Source organism: Dermacentor andersoni, chromosome 3 (genome assembly GCF_023375885.2).
Source record: "Dermacentor andersoni chromosome 3, qqDerAnde1_hic_scaffold, whole genome shotgun sequence".
Lineage (NCBI taxonomy): Eukaryota > Metazoa > Arthropoda > Arachnida > Ixodida > Ixodidae > Dermacentor > Dermacentor andersoni.
Window position 1 is genome coordinate 45,550,373 of NC_092816.1, and position 26,316 is coordinate 45,576,688.

At 46.3% G+C, this 26,316-nt stretch overlaps 1 protein-coding gene across 1 annotated transcript in view; it reads left to right on the plus strand.

Moving 5' to 3' along the window:
* LOC129381301 (uncharacterized) overlaps positions 1-26,316 on the plus strand; it is a 181,023-nt gene that overhangs the window by 455 nt on the left and 154,252 nt on the right. The gene's annotated exons all lie outside the window — the stretch shown is intronic.

The following is a 26,316-nucleotide window of genomic DNA, read 5'->3' on the forward strand; positions in this document are numbered from 1 at the left end:
GCGGTTTTCCAAAGTCAGCTACGCCACACAATAGTTTAAACCAAGCTTCGCAGTGGTACAGCATTATTGTGCGCTAAAGGATACAAACGCTGCTAAGGCGATGTTCGCATGTGGCCTATTGCACCGCACAGGCAATTTCCGGCCCAATTTTCTTCAGTAATAACAGAAGGCCGGCGTTAGGGTTAAATGCCGTAAGTTGAAATCGTGAGCTCCAGTTGCTCGAAAGTCTTCCTAGGGTGGGTCGAAAATAGGCGTATTCGACGAGAGATGACGCGTGTTCTGTGCATTCACTGTTCCCTGAGCTCCACCGAGACAGATGCTGTCACTAAAGGGATCGCATTTGGGGTCACCATAGGGTTCAAGCGTGCGCACTCTTATAGGTCAAGTTCGAATTATCTGCTCAAAGCCAAATTTAGGATCAAACTACGAAAATTTGGACCCATAAAAATGCATAGACGCCTGCCGGGATCGAATGAACCGAGAATCGTATTAACCGGTCTGATGTATTTTAAGAAGGAACGCTATTGGTGTTTTCGTGTCGCCTTAGCTGTCCTGATCCGTATATTTGCACGTTTTGCTGAATAATGACACTTTATATGCAAAATGTTTTCCCTTTATGAAGTGTTAGCTGTCGCCCCAAATTTTTATAGCCAGTTGGCTGCCTTAGTGGATTGCGTCCACGTGACTCCTTTGTTGGAAGTTTGCCGAAATGTAAAACGTGTATGTTCACATTTACTTTTTTATTTATTCGCACACCTTAAAGAGAGGGAGGGAGAGAAATCTTTATGAAATCTCCTTGCTGGGGTCGAGGGAGGCGGAATGCCGGGAGACTAGCCCCACCGGAGCCTTCTTTCTCTGGTGGCGACCAGACCTTGAGTCTTTGCAGCGGCGGCGCCCAACCGACTTGCCCAGAGTAGGTACTCCGGGCGTACGTTGAGCATCACAGCTTCCCGCTGCTCGGGCGTGGTGATTATTTTAAATGTAGAGCTTGCGTTGTGTTTAATGATGTGTGTCGCTGCGGGACATGCGCAGATCATGTGGTCGAGGTCGGCGCGATCCACCCCACGCGCTTTACATTGTGGCGCGCAAACTTCTGGATCGATGCGACTGTAGTGCGAGGGTGTGGGGAATGTGCCTTACCGTAATGATCGCCATGTTGTCGACTGCTGCTTATCGAGTGACTCGTCGGGAGCTGGGTACTTCATTCTTGCCATACCGTAATGCGTGAGGATTTTACCGTACGTAACCATTCTGTCTTTCGCTTGGCCGCGCCAGGAGACTACTGCCTTTGCTTCAGCCTGCTGGGCTGCGGGTCGTTGATGGAGGGAGAGGGGCGGGTGTTGTTTGGCTGCTCCGATGACTGGTGACGCCCCCGATGGACATTACATCGGGGAGCTACCCGTAAACAAAACGTGCAGTCGTTAACGGCAACACTAATGATACAGACCGACATACAATGAGCATAATAGTTTACCTAGAAAAAAAATTATAATAGAAAACATTAAACACTGGAATTCGAATACATTATTAATGAATGGATATGGATCGATGAAAAAGCTTTATTGATGTCCATTGCAACCTGCACTAGCACGTAATTATTAATGGGTGGTAAAAAGAATATTCAGCTTTCATTACAACTGTGTTGTGATTTATTGTGGAAACAATGTCGTGCGGTAAATTTCCCACGTTGTGTCCCAATATGCCGAAACCGCATGCGTAAAACACAATGACTGAAATGTACCACAGACTGCTGTTCTGTGTTCACTTGGCATCGAGCGACGCGCATTGTGCGAGATCTCCCGCCTGTTTTGCTGAGGAGAGGGCTTCCAGAGCGGGAGTCCTGCTGTGTCACAGGGAGAAATTTGTGGCCAAGAAAGTAGTCCTTACGAAAAGCTTTGGGATGAGGGAAACAAATATGAATAAAATTCATTCTGTTAGAACGTTCTAACTCTTGTGGTGAACAGCTACGCGTACTTAAAAGTGCGTTTTTTCTTTCGCAAAATGCAATTTTTGCGTTTTTTTTATTTGATCTATTTCTATTTGGTCTATTTTTTTCTATATCTATTTGATATTTCTATTTTCTATTTCTGATTTTCTATTTTTTTTTCTATTTTCAAATGATGCCTGTACAGACCAAATTTTTAGAAGCTCTCGTTTGAAGAGTGTGTTATATAGAATCTACCTTCCAATTTATGTTGTCATCCTGACAATAACTACTCAGGAAAGGTACATTGAAATTTCATACTCTATCTGAAGTTCGGTAGATAACTACGCAATATGTTAAAATCATCCCCACTTTGTACGCAATATTTCTGACTAACGTAGGCAGTAGCTTGCTCAAGAGAATGCTAAAACCAGTGTGACCTATTCACATACCATACCCACTTATTACGGGGCCGCTAAACCATCCTGAGCTACAAAATTAGTTGCACAGCGGCAGATGTGTGCTAGTCTATAGGAAGATATGCATCCGCAAAAAGTGTATTGAAATGGCGCGGTAAAGCAGTTACAGGCGTTAGATAAAAGGAAAACGCCAGCCACCTCCTGTTTCTCGCTATACGCCTTTTGCCACGTACGCTCACCAACTCTACGCAGCGCAGCGAAAGTTGCAGGTCGCGTCAGCATGCCAGATCAAACGCTCGTCCATTGTCGGCCCCTAGTCGCCCTCCGCGTGATGCCAGCTAAATGAAGGCTTCATTAAAGAGAAAAAATGAAGGTCAGTGGCTCAGAAGGGTCTTGTGCCTCCCTCCACTCTCGGAAATACACAGTTAGATCAATTGTCATGTCGGCGCTGGTGTTCCTCGACGATCGACCAGTGGACTGCTTTTACACCGGTGACGTCACCCGGAGCACTGTGGTGACGTCACAAGGTGCCAAGGAGGCACCGGAAAGGCCAGGAAAGGACGACCACGGGATTGCTTTTGAAATTGTTGGCGTTCCCGCGACGTACAGCGCAGCCACATTAGCCAGAGATGGTGGTCACTGCATTCTCTACGCTATGCGCGCGTTGTTTGAAATGTGTAAAAAAAAATGTCGGAGGTTGTTGTTTAGGGGCCCTAACCTAACCTAATGTTAACGCAACCTAATGTTAACCTCACCTGACGAGGGCGAGACAGAAACACAATAATCTGCATGGCATAGGCATAACCACTGCGAGAATACGCCGCACCCATTGGCGTAGCCAGAAATTTCGTTAGGGACGGCGGGGGGGGGGGGGGGGGGGGGGAGGGAAGGCTCACACAGCGGCTTGGCCTCCTACTTATAGAATTTGTCGAGGGATCAAATGCATTATTAATAACTGCATTGCCATTGCAAAAGATACGGCAAACGAATTCTTGAACGCTACGCATTGCCAAAACATGTAAAATATGCATATTCTTCATAGAAGAATATACTCGTATGTCTCAAAAATTGTGCTCGACATAAATTATATCAGTGCTCCCATGTCTTCTGTCTATTTATTACCAAGAGAAAATATCACACGAACTTTAGAATTATATCAGCTTGAAACCGGCAAAGCAGTGCATGCCGGTTTCAAAATTTTATGCATGATTTTAGTCTTATGTGAGTTTGCCACTAACCTTTGAAGGGTGTTTCTAATGTAACATTGACAAGATAATTAGCGGTATATATCAGGGTGGCGTATGATATATCACTGCTGTTCACTTTAGATGTATTATTAACCGCAGTTTAAGGAATTGAACTTTAATGAAACTTTGTTAATCTCTCTGCCTTTCTCTCATTTGCATCTTTCTCTCTGTGTCTTTCAAGAACCTTGTTTACATCTTTGTACATATGCAACCACCAGGGGAAAATCTCAATGACGATGTCCTTTGTTAGAATGTATTGCGGAGGAGCTGCTTGTCATCGGTCGTGTATTGTAAGTAATTGCACCGAAATTAACGTCGCATCAGAGAGCACATATAGAATGCAGCCGAGTTCTGCAAAATATGCGAGGGCGTGTCAAATGAAAGTGATTCAATGTGAATATATGACTAACGGCGTACTTTATTTAAAAGTAGTATCCATGAGCATTTAGACATTTGTCGCACTGATTAACGAGTAAGATGATTCCCGTCTCACAAAACTCCTTGGATTGCTGCTTCAAAAAGTCTGTAACTGACTCTTTAACGTCATCGTCCGCCACGAATCTGATTCCCTTGAGCTGTTTTTTTCGAATGCTCCAAAATATGAAAGTCACAAGGCAACAGGTCTGGGCTGTATGGCGGATGTTGCAGCGTTTCCCACTTGAACTTGGCCAGTTTTGTGTTAACCACATCAGCGTCGCGGGGACGGGCATTTTCGTGGAGCAAGATGAACCCATTCCTCAATTTTCGACGTCGTTTGTTCTTGATTCGGACACGCAGCAACTCGAACGTTTTACAAGATCAGAAACAATTCATAGCCTCTCCAGGTTTAGCAAATGACCGCTGACAACAACAACAACAACAAAAAAGTCAACAACACCTTTCCGGCGGGAATGACGACCCTTGCTTTCCTTGGGGTTGGTGAATTCAGACGTTTCCACTCTAAGATCTGACGTCGTGTTTCAGGCTCATAGTAGTGGCACAATGATTCGTCCCCGGTCCCAATTGCAGCCAATAAGTTGTCATCCTCATTGTGATACCGGTTTAGATGAATCAAGGCAGCGCCGAACCTCTCTGTCTTCTGGTGGTGGTTCAATATCTTGGGTATGCATTGCGCACACAAGATCCGATAATCGAGGTGTTCATGAATTATGGTGTGACCCGAGCCGTGACTGATGTTCACACGCCCTGCCAATTCATCGATTCTTATCCTCCGTCCTCGTCTAATCAGCCTTTGCAATTGTGTGGGGTGATTGCACGGTGGCTTTGCCACAGTCTTGAATCGTCTTTGCAACATTCACGTCCTTTGAACAGTTTTCTCCAGCCCTTCACAGTGGCCAATTAAATGCAATGTTCCACGTACACGGCAGCCATAAGGCGACCGATTTCTTTTTGGGAAACATCTTCAGCTGCCAAAAACCTCACGATACCACGCTGTTAAATTTTGGAGTGTCAATTATGCCACGAAACCGAGTTCAAGCCAGTGTACGAGGGCCTCAAACGTCCCCTCACCAAGCCGCATAGCAAACGTTGGTTATACACTGGAAGTTGTTACGTGCCCTGCAGGGAGTGTGTTGCCGCAAAATTTTTTCAAGTCGGCTCACTAATAGCCGAGATAAAAATATTTCAGTGTCGCGAACAAATGATTTCAGAAGGCGAGCTCCACTGCATAGTGAAACTCTCTCTCCACTCGCCCCGTCAAGCCTCCGTAAGTCAAATTCCTTCCCTGCGTTCCCCATTCCGGACCATGAAGATCGCGTGACAGATACGTTATGGGCCCCACCTTCACTTTTTTTTTCTCCTCGCTTTCTTCTTCGGCCCCGCGCACTTTCACTGGCGGCGTGCGCGCGAGCTGTTATCGTTTTCCGCAGCGCACAATTTTGCGCGCTGTGCACAAGGACACATAACTAGCGGTATAATTCAGCACTACGCGAATACTGAGGCAGAACAAGCGGATCGAACAGCATGATCACGCGCTGGAACACGGTAGAAAATGGCATTGTTTTGGTACCTGTGCACGTGACCGCACGACTGTGGGAAAAAGCAGACGAAGCGGAAGTACATCTCTCTTGCTTCGATGCGAAGTAAAAGAGAAAAAAAAACATGCAGACGTTCCGTTTGTGTGTTTTATTATTTATCTAATCTTCAATTCGTAGATTCTAGCAACAGATTGCACAAATAAGAGATGTTGTCTTGAATAATTCTCGAAGTCACGTGTCACCACGAGCGACGTCACAGTGCGGACGCCCATACGTAGGCGCAGGTAAACGAGTACGTCATCCTCCGGCCTAGAGCGGCCGCGACGAGAAGGAAAAACGGCGTTCGGTTTGAAATTTCAGATCTTTCCGCGGCGTGTAGTGATGTAATACTTTGGAGACGCGATCGTTAGCGCGCATTTTATGATACGCGCTTGTCAGATCAAAATGGCCAGACTGGTGAGGAGACCTTTAAAGAACTTTTATCCTCGCGCCTGCGTGTCACTTTTGTAAATGACAGCTGACTGCGTGCCACGCACGAGCCTCGCACGTAATGAACCGAACCATTACTGCACGTGTTGGGTTGGCTCACTTTCATTTGGCTCACCCTCGTGCACAAGAAATACGAATATGCAAAGTATACAAATGCGAAGATACAGCTTGATAAAGGGTAAAAAAGTGTCATTGGAAACAACGTTCACTGCACATATACAGAAAACCTCGCAACAAGATATTTAAATATGCGTATAGGTCTCCAATAAATCTAGGTATCTAAGAAAAAGTCACTGCATATAATGCATCAAACAAGGCAAATAAACATCTTACGCAACACCGGATTCGCAGGTCACAGCCCCCCTCCTCGCTCCACTCCCCCTGATGTATCGCGCGCGACAGGAGGCGGCGCACTTCCTCCCCGCTTTTCTCCCTTGCGCACACAAGACTGAGCCACCATCGTCGGCTCTCCCCAGCCACCCCCGCCCACCGCCTACGCTTTCACTTGCACATACAGCATGCTGCGTGTGGTCGCGAAGTTATTGTCCTTGGACTTTATACAGGAAATGAGGGCGACCATGACGGCAGGAATGCTCCTAGCGTGTCCATAAAATTTCTATCGCAATAATATAATAAGAGTATTTGGCAATTAACGCAACCTGTGGCCCATTACTTTCCGCAAAAGAAGAAGTAATCAAATTGAACTTTCACTATGCGACAATTTGCTGCGCCGCAACAATGCCTTTTTTGTGTGTGCGTGTGGTGCAGGGGCACGGAAATTTAAAAAAAACGCAAGGAAAGCATGTTGCCAATAATCGAATGCCTACTTTGGGCACCTAATGTGACTACCGACGGAATATTGAAGAAAACGTGATACGCTTGGTCCGCAGAGAACCACAGGCGAAGGTTGCCTGCGGCTTATATAACAATTCTAGTTCATGAGCTGGTCTACTCGAAGCAACGGACAATACTTGCACAAAAAAATTGAGATGCAAAATTGACTAAATAATAAAAATTCCCTAATTAAGTTTTTACCTAATTTTATTATGGCCCATATTGCAATTTACAAATTATAGCCGCGGAGTTCGAAAGGCAGATTCATTGGCAACGAGTTTTCGAGATGACATCAGCTTCGAGATCGTATAAATTCCCGAACTTCGCGGAGAAATGCATTGGCGTTCCAGTTAATTTGTTAGCAAAACGTTGTTCCATGCACTGAAGCACACAAGTAATTGGAACTCCAATGAATTTCTCCGCAATGTTCTGGAATTTATACTATCTCGAAGCTCATGTCTTCATGAAAATTTGTTCCAAGTGGATCCGCCTTGCGAACTCCACGGCTAGAATTTGTAAATTGCAATGTGCGTCATACGATAATTAGCCACAACGTTAATTAGATAATTCTTGTTAATTAGTCAATTCTGCATTTTATTTGTTTGTGCAAGTGGTGTCCACCAGTGGCGTAGCCAGAAATTTCGTTCGGGGGGGGCTCAGGTTGCAGCTCGGCCTCATCCTTAAAAGGGAGCTTTAGCTCGTGTACCCAATCTAATTACATGTAGAAGGACAATTTGTTTTTCTCGGCAACCACTACACTGAAGTTGAAAAGGTTTGTTGCATTAAAAAATTTTAATTCTAGTGACTGTTTATTTCGAATTTTTCATTTATGTTGTGAATTCATTATTGAAAATTGGCAAAAATCTCAATTTCAGAAAACGATACTATCAAGTTTATAACTCTGTAACTCAACAATGAAAAATGATATCACAATTTTGTTAATGTAATCCAATAGCACATCTACAGCGGACAAAATTGATATGTTACACATGAATCTAAAAAAATTAGTATTTCGAAAACACGGCTTTTGCAGAACCCTTGTACGCAACGTAACCAATTCACGTAAGATACAAATTTACATACCAAATTTATCCGCTATGACTATTATAATAGACGCCGTTGACAGAACCGCGATATATGTTTTTGATGCAGAGCTGTTTGTATACGTCGTGCTCATATTTTTTCGAACTTTCAAAGTTTTCGAAATATTTTAAACAAAATTCAGGCCCTAAATCGAAATTCCGCTTTCAACAGACACTATAATTCAATTTTCTCTCTCAAATGCACCCAATTTCATTAAAAGCGACCCAGGAGTTATCTCGGAGAAACGTTTCCGCGTTTTACATGTATTTGAATAAGCCGCGTCGGAGTTGTGCCCGAGCTAAAGCTTCCTCTTAAGCAATTTGTCGAGCGATCAAATACATCAATAATAACTACATTGCCATTGCCAAAGATGCTGCAAACGAATTCTTGAACGCTACGCACTGTCAAAACAATCAATTAATTAATAAAATAATATACTCGTATGTGCCAGAAGCTGTGCCCAAAATAACTGATTTCAATGCTTACATGTTTTTGCCTATTTAATAAGTAAAGAAAATATCACACGAACTTTCAAACTATATCAGTTCGAAACCAAAAAAGCAGTGCATGCCGCTGATATGAAAAATGTAATGGCCATGAAATGAACAAGTTAAGGACAAACATGTTCATGAAACTCTCAATGACGCTGTCATTTATTCCAATGTATTATGCAGGAGCAGCTGTCACCGGTCGTGCATCGTGAGTAATTGCAGCAAAATTAAAATGGCAACAGAGAGCACGTATAAAAAGCTGGAGTTCTGAAAAATATACGAGGGCGAGTCAAATGAAAGTAAGCTAATGCGAATGTAGGACAAACGGGGTACTTTCAGAGTAGTCTCCATGAGCATTTAGACATTTGTCCCATTGACTAACGAGTCGCGTGATTCCCGTCTTGGGACTCCTTGGGCTGCTTCTTCAAAAGGTCGGCAACTGACTCTTTCACGTCATCGTCCGACACAAATCTGGTTCCCTTGAGCTGCTTCTTGAGTTGTCCCAAAATGTGCAGGTCGTAAGGCGACAGGTCTAAGCTGTATGGTGGATGTGGCAGCGTTTCGCAATTGAACTTTGTCATTTTTATATTAACCACATCAGCGACGCGGGGATGAGCATTGTCTTGGAACAACATGACCTCATTCGTCAATTTTCCACGTCGTTTGTTCTTGATTGCGACACGCAGACAATCCGGCGGTTCACGATATCGGAAACAATTGATAGTCTCTTAAGATTTAGCAAATTCTATCAGTAATGGCTCCTGACAATGAAAAAAGAAAAGTCAATACTTTTCTGGCGGAAACGGCGATCTTACCTTTCTGGGGGGTGGTGAATACGAATGTTTCCACTGTAAGCTTTGCCGTCGTGTTTCAGGCTTGTAGTAGTGGCACCATGGTTCGTTCTCGATCACGATTACAGACAAGAAGTCGTCACCCTGACTGCCATACCGCATCAGATGAGTCAAGGCTGCGCCGAACTTCGCCGTCTTCTGGCGGTGGTTCAAAATCTTGGACATCCATTGCGCACACAAGAGCCGATAACCGAGATGTTCATGAATTATGGCGTGAACCGAACCATGACTGATGTTCACACGCTGTGCCAGTTCGTCGATGCTTATGCTCCGTTCTTGTCCCATCACCTCATCAACCTTTGCAATTTTGTTAAGGGTGATTTCACGATGGCTTCAGTCCCGTCTTGGATCGTCTTTGCACCTTTCACGTCCTCCTTTGAACCGTTTGCTTCAACGCTTCACAGTGGCCAATGAAATGCGATGTTCAATGTACACGGCCGCCGTACGGCGGCTAATTTCTTTTTACGAAATACCTTGAGCAGTCAAAAACTTCACGGCACCACGCTGTTCATCTTTTGGAGTCTCCGATATGTCACGCAACCATGTTCAACCGAATGTATGATAGCATTACAGAACCTTTGTCCTCACAGCTGCGTGTCACTTTTGTAAATGATACATCCCTCTCTTCTACGCATATGCCTTGCAGATAATGAATCGAACCATTATTGCGCGGGGTGGGTAGGCTCACTTTCATTTCCCAGGTGGTCGAAATTTCCGGAGTCCTACACTACGGCGTGCCTCATAATCAAAAAGTGGTTTTGGCACGTAAAACCCCATAATTTGTTTTCACTTTCATTTCACTCGCCCTCGTAAATCAGACGTGCGAAGATACAATGGAGTTACAAATGCGAAGATACAGCTTGATAAAGGGTAAAAAAGTGTCACAGGAAACAAAGCTCACTGCACGTATACACGAAACCTCACCACAACATATTTAAATATTCGTATAAGTCTCCAATAAATTTACGTATCTAAGAAAAAGATCCCTGTATATAATGCGTCAAACAAGGCAAGTAAACATGTTGCGCATTCACAGATTCACAGAATCCTAAATCCCGCCCCCATTCCATCCACCATCCACTCCACCTGATGTATCGCGCTCAACGGAAGGCGGCATGCTTCCTCCCCGCTATTCTACTTTGCGCACACAAGACTGAGCCGCCATCGTCGGCTCACACATGCCACCCCCCTCCCCAAGCTTTCACTCGCACATGCAGCATGCGGCGCGCGGTCACGATGTGATTGCCCTTGGAATTTATACGGAACATGAGGACGACGGCGACGGCAGGAATGCGCCTGGAGTTTCATATAATTGCTATCGCAATAACATAGTAACAGTATACGGTAACTGAAGCGTCCCGTGGCCCATTACTTTCCGTAAAAGAAGTAACAAAGTCGAACTTTCACCCTGCAACAGTTTGCTGCTCTGCGACAATGTCTTTTTGTCTTTTGTGGGGCGGGAACACGGAATTTAAAATAAAACGCAAAGTAAAGCATGTTGGCCACAATCGAATGCCTATTTTGGGCACCTAGTGTGGCTACCGAAGGAGTATCGAAGAAAACGTAAGAGTCTTGGTCCACCGAGAACCATACGCATACTGTTCTGTATCCTACACCGGCGAGACAAGACTTTCCAGAGAGGTTGCGCTCAAGCGAACGCGGTGCAATCCGTCCAGTCCCCACAGTGATGGCGGAGAGCGACCATTTTTTCTTTTTCTCGTCTGCTAACCAGAAAGCGTCCAAAACTCTGCGAGGCGAAAATCCCCTCGGCCAGAGAAAACCGAACGCGCACCGAAGTGCGCCGCGCTGTGGTCGGGGCAACACCAGAAAAATGCATGCGCTCTGGCTGGCTCTAGTAGCGCGCGGGTGGGGTAGCGACAACAAAAAAATTGAAGAGACTCAATGTGTCCTCGCAATTAAAATCCAAATAGAAACAATATATAAGAAGGTAGTTACCTTTGCTTTCTTTACTGTCTTGACATGGATGTTTTGGTGTAAGTGTAAAAAAATGTTGATATTTTTTGTGACGTGATGGCACAAATGAACCAGCACAACGCTTCGTCTCATCGGACCTCGCTGCGTGCTTTGTCAACTTGTCTGATAGTGTGTTCATTTGGCTTGTCTCGTTGTATGTTTCGATGTACGACGTTAGAAAAGTCAATGTACCTTTGGCATCAAATGTTTATAACAACATTAAACCCACAAAGTTCCGCAATACGAAAATCTAAACCACACTTTGGAAATGTCAATGCACCTTTCACATCAAAAGCTTATAAGAATTTTATACCCATAAAGTTTTGGAATTGACATTCATGGGCGCTCCTTAGATTCTGCGGCCTCTGCGATGATGCTGCGGCAAGCCCCTTCGCCATCAACACGCCCTTGAAACTTTGTGCTCGGATGGGGCGGCTTGCGTTATGTAACTCCCGGTGCATGGGCGTTGCCGCAAAATCCAGCCCGAGTTAGCAATGTTCTCGGTGAAATGTCTTTACGGGCGTGAAAAAGACATTCTAGACAAAATCCAGAGTGATTTCCGGCGCCGTGGGCTGCTTTGGTCGGCGGTGCGTCGACAGCACGAAAAAAATTCGGGTGGGGGGGGGGGGCTGAAGCCCCATAAGCCCCCCCCCCCCCCCCCCCTGGCTACGCCCCTGGTGTCCACCGCTTCGAGTAGACCGGCTCACAAAGTGGAATTTAGATATCGACCCCAGCACAATGCGTTGGCTGGCTAGTTCGTGCGAATGCATAATGACTTTGTTTAGCGCAAAACGGGCACACATAAGACGACAGGACAAGGCACTACTTTCAACTGACATCACTTTATTGCGTCAATCCTTTATAGACAGCATAAAATACAGGAACATGCGCAGTGAGCACCATGTGCGGGAACCACCAACATCCGGACACAAGAGCGCACTCATGCAACAGAATCTAAAAAACCATATTCGGCACTGTACAAGGTTAAAGATGGCGAACTAATGCAATGTGGTATCACGGCTCTTTTTCAATATCGTAGTATCACGAAACATGGCTTTGCACTTGCATATTTTGCAATGTTTAGCCGAATTGGAACCTGTGGCTGTTGTATAGATCGCTCATGTTCTCTCAGGAGCCTGTTAACACAGCGGCCTCACTGCCCTACATACACTTTGCCACACGACAACGGAATCTTGTATACTACACCGACGCTGCAATCTACAGACTTCGCGTTGTTCTTTTCACAAACTCGTTTTTTACTTGTTTCAGAAATACGGCTGCACATCATTGAAAGTTTCTGAGGAGCAGAAAACACTACCGTAATTTGGAATCTAATGGCGACATTCTTTAGATTGTGAGACACACTATGGAAATACGGCGCAACTTCAGGCCTCCTCTTTTGTGTAACACAGTTACTTTTGTGCCGCTTCCCTTGCAGTTTCTGAAGCAATACCTCTGAGACTGGTGTTACCACCACACTTGGGTAACCCGACCTGCCTGCAACCTAGTTAACTAAGCAATGAAACTCCGGTTCGCAGAGTGATGACAAGATTTTATTAACGAAGATTCTAGACACATCAAAGCAATGGCGCGTTTCACAATCTTTGAGTGCGCATACCCATAAGGTAAAAGTTCCTTACGTGCACGTGGCGAGTACATCCAACAAGCGTGACCTGTTTGTAAGGATAGCTGCAACTCTAAAAACTGGAGTTTACCGTCCCTAGATAGCTCGTGTGTGAAAGTTAAACCTTTGCCATTGTCATTGAACAGAGTTAAAATGTCAGCTACCCTAACGGAGTATTCGTTGTTAGTCAGTTTTATCAGAACAAGAAAATCGTCAACATATCTAACAATTTGAACCGAGTCATTGTTTAAAGCACTCTTAAGAGCGCGGTCGGCAAACGATAAAAAAAATATTGCAAAGAGCAGGCGCCACACATGAACCAATACTCGCACCATCTTGCTGAACAAAGAGGTCATTTTCGAACCAGATAAAAGTTGCGCTTAGATAAAATTCTAGAAGGGACATTCAATTTACCGAGGACAACCCAGTTGCATTGCGAAAATGTACCTCGCCGCTTTCTTCGATGCACGTCATCACACTCCGAAATAGCTCATCGTGTGGTATTGAATAATAAAGATATTCGACGTCAACAGCAAAAATGTCGGCTACTGAATGGTTGTCTTCCAGAAAGGAAACGACGACAAAACAATTCTTTATGCCATAAGGATCGTCAATAGTTAAATGCTTCAACTGGTTCTGCAAAAAGCGGCTAACCAAAACCTGCCAACAGCTGTTTTCACTGACTATTGTACGGAAAGGCACATCCGGTTTGTGCGTTTTTGGAGTCAAATAAAAACCTCTAGAGCAAGCACCTTACATTGTTTTACATCTTTTACAATCTTGGCGAGGCCTATATTTTCCAACAAAGAAACGGCTTTGCATTTTACCTTTTGAACTTCTAAGCTCAGAAGGTCAAACACAAATCCGTATTTATTAAGGAAAATTTTCTAGCAAGCCCTCACGGTCCATTCTCATGTTCTTTCAATTGTTCGAACATGTTAATTTTATAGTAGAAGAATATACTCACATAATCACAGGAGAATCGCACCAGTAATTATATCACGGTGCTGGGATCTGACTCAGCAATAGAGTGAGTAAAGAACTGAACAGCATAATGGCTATGGCAACTGTGGTAATTGTAGCTGAGAACAAGACCTTCTCACACAAATTTGTGGGGATAAGTCACAAAGGATCTGCGCTTGGAATCACTCTTTTTTTACACGACAGGCTACGTTAACGCGTCCCTGTGTCTTTTCGCATTATTTCCAATGCTCCTCTGCGTGCGTCGTGGTAAAAAGATAAGACGACCTTGATTATTTCTGAAATTTCCTAAATATATATGGAAATGACTCAAATGATAAAACACGTGCGTTCCATATTGAGGATAGAATATTTAGGTCCAGTCTGTACTAAGCAAACAAACTTGTTCAATGATTCGGACGACCTCCATTTCCACCCAAGACCAGGGGGTGCGATCGGAGATGGTTGTTCGGCGCGTTCGTTCGGTTACCGGAGCGCGCGATTGGCCTACTCCACGCCGACGTCGCCAGCCGCGGGGCGCGGCCACGTTTTTGGTGACGTCAAAATGACGACACGCTTCTGTCAATCATCCTCCTACAGAGCATTTCGTCTGCTAGGCGCCGAACCCGACGGTAGCTGGGAAGTTGGGAGCGATCATACGCCTTCGCATGGCGCGTCTGGTGGATTGGATCCAACCGGCGGCTGCGGCATGGCACGTTTGGATCCAATCCATAGTTTAATTCGAGAAAATGGCGCTTCCGTTGGGAACATTGGTTGTTGCACTGGCGTTTCTAGAGGAAGGAGAAGAGCGGGTGGCGGTGCGAAACGCGTTTGAAGAAATGGCAGAAAGTGAATTCCGGCGTCGTTTTTGTTTCTCGAAACAAGTAATTCGTTGGTTGTACAGCGAAATCGACCCCATCATCGGAGCCAGCGAGCCACTGGAATGTTGCCACTGCCTCTTGAAAAGTGCGCCACTCTTCCCGTCGTTTCTTTTTCTTCTCGCTGTGCGCGACACCACCTAGGGACGACGCAAAGAAAATAATAGTTATAAATTGCAGTAGTCACACGTACTACTATTTGAAAATGTGTTTGGGCTCGAGAAGAAAAAATACATTTTTTTAGATAAGGATTTCATTCATTTGGAAGACGAGAAACATTTTGTTTTGTAGTACACCGTCTGCAAGCAGACGACAAACGACGGAAGTAAACTTCCGGGAAGGTCACCGCTTCCTGTTGGTTGCTCTCTCCGCCCCGTTGTCACAAATTTTGCATACTGCCCCTAAGTGACTTGCAGCAACCGAACAGAACGCGTGTCCAACAAAATATCTCCGATCGCGCCCCAGGTACGCAAGATATACCCTGGATAGGCGCATTTCGTTCAGTTTCCTTTTTTCGCCACCCTCAAACTAGTGTGCTTATACATCAGCGTTATCTCGAAGACTGCCAACTACTTTTTGCTTTACTGGCAATGAATCAACGATTTTGCTAGACAACTGGCCAGACAGCACGTCGGTATTCTGGAGAGATGTCTGACCCAGATAACGGCTCCCGCGAAGGTTTCACTGAATATGTTTTCATTGAGCGGTTTTTTTTTTTCTGCCACACGGTGGCCATGGCCTTGCGGATACTTCAGGATTGTTACTGGGCTTCCTATAGAACCGGTGTGACTCATTAAGACGCTTTAACTTTTCTGCGATGCCAGCTAGTCCAATACATGTAATATGCAGAAATGCTTTTATGAGAAAACCGCCAAACCGATTTGAATCAAATTTGTTGCATTTAAGAAAGCTATATTGCAGTGATTGCAGCAAATTGAATTTCGATTCAGACAATAGAATTTTTCACGAGAATTGCAGGAAATGAGTAAACGTGAAGAACAGAAACATGAAGTTTACAAATCTGCAACTCAGCCATGCAAAACAAATACGCATTTTTATAAACTGCAACCGTCGGAGCATCAAAAGCGAAAAAATTTTCTATGCCCGAATTGACGTCTTATGTGAGTTTGTGACTAACCTTGGAAGGATGTTTCTATTGTAACATTGACAAAATAATTAGCGGTATATATCAGGGTGACGTATGATATATCACTGCTGTTCACTTTAGATGTATTATTAACCGCAATTTGAAGAATTGCAATATCGATTTTAGTTGCTCAGGTTGAGTTCCACACGTCAAGTTTTGTTTCTCGAAATTTTGCATTTTTTAAGGATTACGCAAAGAAAGTAGACAGCCTAAATAAGATATCGCTTTCGGAAATCACTGCATTTTTAGCACTTTCCTTTAAATTCAACATAATTCTTGTGCAGTGGTTGCTCTGAAAAAGTGATTGCACATTTCGCATGTATGTAGATAGCAGGCCCCGAGTCTACGCAGTAAAAGACGTCACGATTTCTGCAGTACACCACAACTGCAGGACTCCAAGCGACAACTGTTATTGAAAAAAAGAAAAGAATATCTAAAAATGCTGATGCAGGACTCATCTCATGATGACTGTCGATCGTAATGCTTAGCATTAAAGCGTGTAGCAATGTACCATATTTCTGAATTTGCGTTTGTTAAAATTTTGTAGTTGTCATTCTGAGACTTCCGTTGGTTTGAATATGTGTAGCCTGATCCGGTATCCTCTCATGTTGGGATAACATCCACTCGCCACAGCAAGGCTTGAACATGGCGGCGTGAAGACGACGGTGTGACGTCGATAGAATGAAAAAGGCGGTATGACGACCGCGGGATGATTACAATCATATGACCATTCTTAAATGACGACGTTGGTATAACGATGACAGTGCAACAACTCCAACATGAGGACCATTCGAGGACGATGAGTGTATGACGACGATCACGGCATGATAGGGATTGTCTGAACAAGACGCCATGACAACGATGCCACGCCAGTCCTGGCATTTGTTTGTTTGTTTATGTATTTCAAGGTACTCTACAGGCCTCATGAGGAGCATTGAGTAAGGGGGGCATCACAGTAAGGAAATTGCACGCGAGAACACCGCAAGGATGAGTAGAATCAAATAATCACAGCAAAACAGGGTGACAAATGCAGAGCTGCGGTAGTAAACAAACATCGGAAAAATTTTATCCGACACATAATGAAACATCGCGTAAAGAAACTGTAGTTCAAAACATGAAAAACAGAAAAAGAAACAATACTAACAATTTTGAGATAAACGGAAATTAATTTTAGTGGTAGCGTACAAAACAACTGATATATATTATTACGCACAATTGCTCGCGCACATGATAAAGAAGTGCACATTAAGGCGTGAAAGAGGAAGAAAACCTGCCTGACGTTACACAGCTATACAGAACATGGCAAGAAGTCTGACACTTTTTTATGGCAGAAGTTGCATAATCTGGAGTTGCCCAAATTTATCTCTATCCGTTTGCGTGGCAGTGCCCCGAGGAAGAGAATTCCATAAACTGATGGCTCGTAGCAAAGCTGACTGACCAAATGCAACGGTGTTTCCGTAAGTGTGAGTGAACTTAACTCATTATTCAGTTGTCGTGATGCACAACTTGCACGTTCCAGCAGCAAGGACGATGACTTCATTTGATGAATATACTTATGGAACAACGACAGCAATGCCCGTCACGATTTCTTAATGCACGAAGTGAAAGATTTTACACCGGTTTTACACCGAATCGACTCGTCAAAGGCCACAAGACACACGGGAAGCCGACAAACCGCCTCTCAAGGAAAGTGCACGGGATGGTATGAACGTTCTTCTCCCCCGCCGTAACCATTTTTGCGACAAACCGTATATCTCATCTTGGCACCTACAAGACTCTACGAGTCTCTTTTCCGCGGTGAGCTTCTCGCATTGTTATTCGGCGTAATACACATTTTGTCTAGTGCTGTAAAACACATCAAAGCATATCTGTCATTTGGAATGCTCATAAGACGTTTGCCATCACTTTTTCTCTAGTGATTGACAGCACAAATTGTTCTAGCACATTTGTAATTTTATGTCTGTCTTGCTCCCAGGTGGATATCTGTTTTATTTAATTGTTTTGCAAAATCAGGTTCCCTACATAGCCAAATAAAAACGTTTGCAAGGTACCGCGCATGGCACGCCGTCAGTCGGAAGGCAAGTCTAATTGGTCGCTGTTGACAGTGTCGTGCTTCACTGTTGAGCAGCACTGACCCGATTGCACAGTAATAACAAGCTTCGCCAACTGGCTACAGATTATTGCTATAATACTCCAAGTGTTCCAAAAAATGCATATTTTCCCCGTCCGAACTGCTCCAAAATGCGGGTGTGGCTTCTCCTAAATTGCTCTAGAGAGACATTTTTCCTATTCCAAAAATTGATCCAAATCCTAAATTGTCTGGACAACCACTATTGGTGGCTTTCAAAAAGACCGATTGCATGGTGGGCTAGTTGGCGTAGCATTATTTACACAGTATGGCAGAAGGACAGCGGGCGATTACGTGAGCACTGGCATAACATTGAGAAAATAGCCTTATCAGGCCACCTTGACGCGCATTCCGCACGCTGCGGATGCAAGCCTGTGTTTGACCGCACTCATTTGCTGGCCACAAACAATGACCAGCTCACCAGAGAAACTGAATGAGCTGCCGAGATTGAGAAAATAAATTATGTAAGTTGCCCGTTAGTCTCGTTATCTGAGAAATAAATGTTGATGACATTTATTCTGGTCCTTTGGAACGCGCATCGGCGCGTAGCGGGTTGCTTCCACGTCGGTACAGAAAGGCGAAACGCGACAGTCTCGCTCGCGTCACAAAGTTCTTTCAACGACATAAGAAATTGAGCACCTTAAGTGCATCTCAGGGTTCACGTAAGCGTATAGTATGGTTTCATGCGCACTACATGAACAACTTCAGCGCGAGGAGGACGATGGATCGAACCGGGGTCAGAACTGCAGGGGACGACTTCGTAGGTCACGCCACTGAGGCGGCGTGTAACTTTGTAGGGACCATAATACCGGCGGATCAACTTTTCCGAGAGTCCACAGCGAACCTGTGTAGCCTCCTGTGCAGCAGTGTTATACGCGAAATTCACGTAGGGCAAAATCTCGTCCCACGTCATGTGCTCTACGTCGACATACATGGAGAGTATATCAGCCAGCATTCTGTTCAGAGGTTCCGTTAATCTATTGGTTTGAGGGTGATACGCTGTGCTCTTGCGGTGAGAGCTATGCGTCAGCTGGAGAACGTCCTACATAAGTTCCGCTGTAAATGCTGTACCGCGGTCGGTGATGACAACAGACGGTGCACCATCTCGCAGTACGATGTGGCGTACAATGAACTTGGCCACTTCATACGAGTTTGATTGAGGGATCTTCAGCTTCGGCGTACCGGGTTAAGTAGCAGGTAGCGACGACTACCCATCTGTTGCGCTAAGAGGTCAGTGGGAATGCCCTAAGTAGATCCATTCCTATTTGTTGGAACGGTGCTTGAGGAGGGTCTACAGGAGAGAGAAAACTGGCCGGTTTGACTGGTGGTTTCTTGCGGCGCTGACAATCGTGGCAGGTCTTCACGTACCGTTGTACAGAAGAATAAAGCCGGGGCCAGTAATACTGCTGTCGTATCCTTGCTAATGTCTTAGTGAATTCCAGGTGTCCCGTGCATGGCTCATCATGGCAGGCTTGCAATATGTCTTGGCGCAGCGCCGACGGCACGACAAGGAGGTACGTATTGGGACCGCTTCCGCAGTTTTCGCTGTAAAGGACGTTGTTGTTCAAGTAGTACAATGATAACCCGCGCACGAGCGAGCGGGGTAAAACACCTTCAACTCCTTGAAGGTGCTCGATCAGCGGCAGCAGCTCAGGGTCAGCGCACTGTGCTCAGCCATGTTTATGGCGTCGATAACGCCGACAAATGGCAAGTCATGGTCAGGGTCCGATGACGTCGTAGGGAGTGGTGCGCGTGACAAACTGTCAGCGTGACTGTGCTTCCATCCAGACCGGCAGACAACTGTAATGTCGTGCCCTTGTAGGCGTATAGGCTCCAACGTGCTAGTCTGCCTGAAGGATCCTTGAGGTTGGCAAGCCAGCACAGCGCGTGGTGGTCACTGACTGCCTTAAAGGGTCTACCGTACAAGTAGGGTCGGTATTTACGAATATCCCACACAACCGCTAAGCATTCTTTTTCAGTGGTTGAATAGTTTTTCTCAGCCTTGGTGAGAATACGGCTTGCATAAGCAATGGTGCGTGCCGCACCAGCTTGCCACTGCACAAGAACTGCGCCGAGACCAGAATTGCTGGCGTCAATATGAATTTCAGCGTTCATACTTGCTCATACTTGCTCATTTGCCTTCGTCGCTCATTTGCCTTCGTTCTTGCTCATTTCGACGAAGGCGAAATGAGCAAGAATCGGGGCTTCTTGCAAACGCTTGCGCAATTCATTGAACGACTGCTGCTGCTCGTCCGCCAAAATCTAAGGCACATCGTCGCATGTAAGCCGTGTCAGAGGCTCAGCAATTCTCGAGAATCCCTCGACGAAGCGCCTACAATGTGCGCACAATCCAAGGAAGCATTGGACAGCCTTCTTGTCTGTGGGTGGTGAAAACTCGGCGACGGCAGCTAACTTGTCGGGTTCTGGTCGGACGCCTTGAGGACCAACGAGATGGCCAAGAAATTTGAGCTCTTGGAACCCGAAGTAGCATTCGTCAGGCTTGATGGTGAGGCCGGCAGTACGGATCGCCGCGAGGACGCTCTCGAGTCGTGTGAGATGTTCGTCAAACGTGCTCGAGAACACGACGACGTCGTCCAAGTATACGAGGCAGGTTTGCCATTTGAGTTCAGCAAGCACTGTATCCATCATCCGCTGAAAAGTGGCAGGTGCGAAACAGAGACCGAAGGGAAGAACTTTGAACTCATAAAACCCATCAGGTGTCACAAACCCTGTTTTTTCACGATCCTGTTGATCAGCTTCGATTTGCCAATACCCTGACTTAAGATCCAACGAAGAAAAAAACTTTGCATGTTGTAGACGATCCAGTGCGTCGTCGATGCGTGGCAATGAATAAACATCGCGCTTGGTGACACGGTTGAACTTTCTGTAATCTACACAGAAGCGTAATGTGTTGTCTTTCTTTATGACTAACACTACAGGAGAGGCCCACGGGCAGGTGGACGGCTGGATCACATTGTCTTGGAGCATCTCTTTCACCTCATGCTTGAGTGAGTGAGTGAGTGAGTGAGTGAGTGAGTGAGTGAGTGAGTGAGTGAGTGAGTGAGTGAGTGAGTGAGTGAGTGAGTGTGTGAGTGAGTGAGTGAGTGAGTGAGTGAGTGAGTGAGTGAGTGAGTGAGTGAGTGAGTGAGTGAGTGAGTAAACTTTTATTTGGTCCAGCAAAATGCGATAAAACGCGCACCTGGCTAATCCCACGACGGGACTGACAGATCTAGTCTGCCGGCCCGATTGCGGGCGTGCTGGACGGCCAGGATTTGGTCCTCAAAGACGGGACTTCACAGGAGCACGTCCCACTCTTCGTTGATGAACTTCGGGCCCAGAGACCCGCACTCCCAGAGCATACGAGGCAAAGTAGCAACCTCACCACAGGCCACGCAAGAACAATTCGGATAAATCTCGGGATATATGCTGTTAAGGGACGCCAGATTTGGGTAGGAGTTCATTTGCAGGAGTCTCAGTGTGACAGCCTGCGGCCTGCCTAGCTTGGAGTGAGGCGGCGGGAAAGCCCTTCTCTCCAAGTAAGAGGATTTTGTGATTTCGTTGTGCGTGATAGGAGCGTCTGTCTCCGGGGAGAGAGTCGCGCGATCCGAGGGCAGCGGGGTCGGTAAAGCCATGCGCAGCATCGTGGGCAGACTCGTTGAGGTTCAGAGGAACCTCCCCCCCCCCCCCCCCCATCACCCCGACGTGTGCAGGGAACTAAAAGATCGACTGTTAGGAGGTGTTGCCGAGTTTGGCGCCTTTCAGAATTTGAACTACCTGCCGGGCTACCCGGCCTTTCTGGAATGCCCTGACGGCGGCTTTCGAATCGCTATACACCCTGTCTCTCCGACCGTCTTGCATGGCGGGTGCAATCGCTTCCCTTTCCACTGGAGACACTCTGTAGGGATGCTGACGAACAGGACGTGCGGACTCGTCCGTGATGATGCGGTGCTTTGTGATGGACGTGCGCCGCACTTTGGATGACGTTGAAAAACAGTCCGCAAATTCATTCACGACAGTCAGTAGACGATCTTTATGGTGGCCTGGCAGAGCGGCCTTAACGTGAATCCGTTCTTTTGGGCTGGGTAACCCAGATTTCTGAGACGATGCGGTTTCCAATGCGGGAATGTTAGTGACATCAGTGATTTCGTGAAGGAATGCGATTGTCGTTCCTCGCGGTACATGCCTATATTCGTTGCTAAAGTTTGTTAGCAAAACGACTGAGCATTTGTTTCGCACTTGAAGAAGCCCTCTGGCTATACAAATGTGGCGCTCAAGAAACAGGGGCATGTTCGCCTCAGCAATTCCTTCGGCGGCGTCCTCCATGTCGCATCGGACAAGGGTAAGCACGCTGCTCTTGGGTGGCAACGTGACGTGATCGTAAGCTACGCGAAGCTCGACGTCATGGTCGTTGTCATTACTGTTCGCTACGCCTTGCGTAGTAGCGAAGCTGACCCTAGACTCTTGCAGGTCGATGATGGCACCGTTCGCCTGAAGGAAATCCATGCCGATTATAAGGTCCTTTAAACGTTCAGGCAGAATGACGAAGTCGCCGATGTACGTGAAGCACCGAATGTTGACTCGCGCCGTGCACCGGCCCATTGGAGTTATGAGATGCCCTCGTGCAATACGAATCTGAGTTCCGGTCCTTTGCGTCGAAATTTTGTTCAGTATACGCGCGAGATTCTGGCTCGTAACAGACGTGTCCACACCCGTGTCGATTAACGCCGTGACTTCGTGGCCATCTATGGTAACTGGTGCGTCGCAAGACACTGACACGGAACTACACTGCTTTCTCTGCGTCTCAATTACGTCATATCGCGGTCGTCGTAGTGGAGCATCTTCAGCGTTCGCAACATCAGCGACCTCACCTCCGCAGGTCGCTGGAATCAGTTTTCCCGGGAGGCAGGGCCGGGTGAGCGACGCCTCGTTGCTCTCGGCGTGAAGTGAGGGCTGGAAGACCTGTTTCGGGCTGGTGACGCTGACTAGGGTTCGCGGAATCGTGGGGAAAACGAGGTCCCTGCGTCCGCGAGGTATGCTTCTATCTCCAGGGGGGCGTTCACCATTGCGCGGACACGGCGCATTCACCGAAAATCCACGGAGCCCAGATCGGCGGTAAGAACACGCCCTGTAGACGTGATCGGCTTCACCGCAATGAAAACACAAGGGCCTCCGGTCTGCGGTGCGCCATACGTCACTCTTGGGGGGTGGTCGTTTTTCAGCCATGAATGGCGTGCGGCGAGGCCTGAAGTCGCAAGCCACTTGTTCAGCAGCGCGCACACCATGATAGTCCGGGACGTCGCTCACAACGCGAAAAATCGGGGACAATAATCTTCGCGCTGCTTCGGCATACGACATGCGAGGTTGGGGCTGCCGTACCTCGTGCTGGGGGGTCTCGCTTCGCTCTAGGACTTGGACTGCCTGCCTGATTTCTTCCCGGACAACCTCAGCCAGAGCGAGTCGCTGTGCCGATGTTGGAACCACCTGAAGCTTTTGGAGCTCTTCTCGAACAAGCCTAATGAGCTCTCGAAAGGCTTAATTTGCAGAAAACTAATGGTTAACAGTCTCGGAAGAGAACAGCAGTTTACGACAGGTACTGAGGCACTGGAAGTGGTAAGGGAATACATCTACTTAGGACAGGTAGTGACTGCGGATCCGGATCATGAGACTGAAATAATCAGAAGAATAAGAATGGGTTGGGGTGCGTTTGGCAGGCATTCTCAGATCACGAACAGCAGGGTGCCATTATCCCTCAAGAGAAAAGTTTATAACAGCTGTGTTTTACCAATACTCACGTACGGGGCAGAAACCTGGAGGCTTACGAAAAGGGCTCTACTTAAATTGAGGACGGCGCAACGAGCTATGGAAAGAATAATGATAGAGGTAACGTTTGGGTGAGGGAGATTGGGTGAGGGAACAAAGGCGAGTTAATGATATCTTAGTTGAAATCAAGAAAAAGAAATGGGCATGGGCAGGACACGTAATGAGGAGGTAACATAACCGATGGTCATTAAGAGTTACGGAATGGGTTCTAAGGGAAGGGGAGCGTAGCAGAGGGCGGCAGAAAGGTAGGTGGGCGGATGAGATTAAGAAGTTTGTAGGGACAACACGGCCACAATTAGTACACGACCGGGGTAGTTGGAGAAGTATGGGAGAGGCCTTTGACCTGCAGTGGGCCAGGATGATGATGATGATGATGATGATGATGATGATGATGATGATGATGATGATAACTCTTGTTTTAGGCCGCGCATCAAATTCCTGGCCTTCTTTTCTTCCGGCATGGACGGATCCATCCGTCGGAAAAGTCTGCACATATTTTCGACAATTATTGCGACGCTTTCGTTCGGCCTCGGTACTCTCGCCTGAATTGCAGATTCAGCTCGCTCCTTGCGATCGAGGCTGGCCTATGTGCCAATTAGCTGCCGTGAGAATTCATGCCATGGCGATGGGGCCGCCTCACGGTTCTCAAACCACGTCCGCGCATAGTCCTCGAGGGCAAAGTAGGCGTTGCGTAGTTGCGCTCTGGAGTCCAGCCGTTGTATTTTGCGACACGCTCAAAGTGATCGAGCCAGTCCTTTACATCCTCGAAGGTGTCCCCATGGAAGGACGTGGGGATTCGCGGCTGGTTGAGGACGACCTCGGCCGGCGCGGTCTAGGAAGATGATGGAACCGACGTACTCATCCTTCTGACTTGGTTGGGTAGCGGTTCGTGCTCAGGTGGCAGTCCTTGAAGTCGGCGGCTTGTCCGCCCGTGCACAGGAGTCAGCTCGATCGGACTTCCTAGTGGGCTTGTAGACGGTGTTCAATCGGGGAGTGGTAGCATGTACCCCGCACCTCCACCAGAAAAATGTAACGTAGATCTTTCACATCTTTGTGGCAATATATATATATATATATATATATATATATATATATATATATATATATATATGGAATTGGAATATGAACCTGGCAACGTTTAACGCTAGAACATTATCTAGTGAGGCGAGTCTAGCAGTGCTATTGGAAGAATTAGAGGGCAGTAAATGGGATATAATAGGGCTCAGTGAAGTTAGGAGGCCAAAAGAAGCATATACAGTGCTCAGAAGCGGGCACGTCCTGTGCTACCGGGGCTTAGCGGAGAGACGAGAACTAGGAGTCGGATTCCTGATTAATAAGAATATAGCTGGTAACATACAGGAATTCTATAGCATTAACGAGAGGGTGGCATGTCTTGTTCTGAAACTTAATAAGAGGTACAAAATGAAGGTTGTACAGGTCTACGCTCCTACATCCAGTCATGATGACCAGGAAGTCGAAAGCTTCTATGAAGACGTGGAATCGGCGATGGGTAGAGTGAAAACAAAATACACTGTACTGATGGGCGATTTCAATGCCAAAGTAGGCAAGAAGCAGGCTGGAGACAAGGCAGTGGGGGAATACGGCATAGGCACTAGGAATAGCAGGGGAGAGTTATTAGTAGAGTTTGCGGAACAGAATGATATGCGGATAATGAATACCTTCTTCCGCAAGCGGGATAGCCGAAAGTGGACGTGGAGGAGCCCGAACGGCGAGACTAGAAATGAAATAGACTTTATACTCTGCGCTAACCCTGGCATCATACAAGATGTGGACGTGCTCTGTAAGGTGCGCTGCAGTGACCACAGGATGGTAAGAACTCGAATTAGCCTAGACATGAGGAGGCAACGGAAGAAACTGGTACATAGGACGCCGATCAATGAGTTAGCGGTAAGAGGGAAAATAGAGGAATTCCAGATCAAGCTACAGAACAGGTATTCGGCTTTAACTCAGGAAGAGGGCCTTAGTGTTGAAGCAATGAACGACAATCTTATGGACATCATTAAGGAGTGCGCAATAGAAGTCGGCGGTAACTCTGTTAGACAGTATACCAGTAAGCTGTCGCAGGAGACGAAAGATCTGATCAAGAAACGCCAATGTATGGAAGCCTCTAACCCTACAGCCAGAATAGAACTGGCAGAACTTTCGAAGTTAATCAACAAGCGTAAGACAGCTGACATAAGGAAGTATAATATGGATAGAATTCAACAAGCTCTCAGGAACGGAGGAAGCCTAAAAGCAGTCAAGAAGAAACTAGGAATTGGCAAGAATCAGATGTATGCGTTAAGAGACAAAGCCGGCAATATCATTACTAATATGGATGAGATAGTTCAGGTGGCTGAGGAGTTCTATAGAGATTTATACTGTACGAGTGGAACACACGATGATAATGGACGAGAGAATAGTCTAGAGGAATTCGAAATCCCACAAGTAACGCCGGAAGAAGTAAGGAA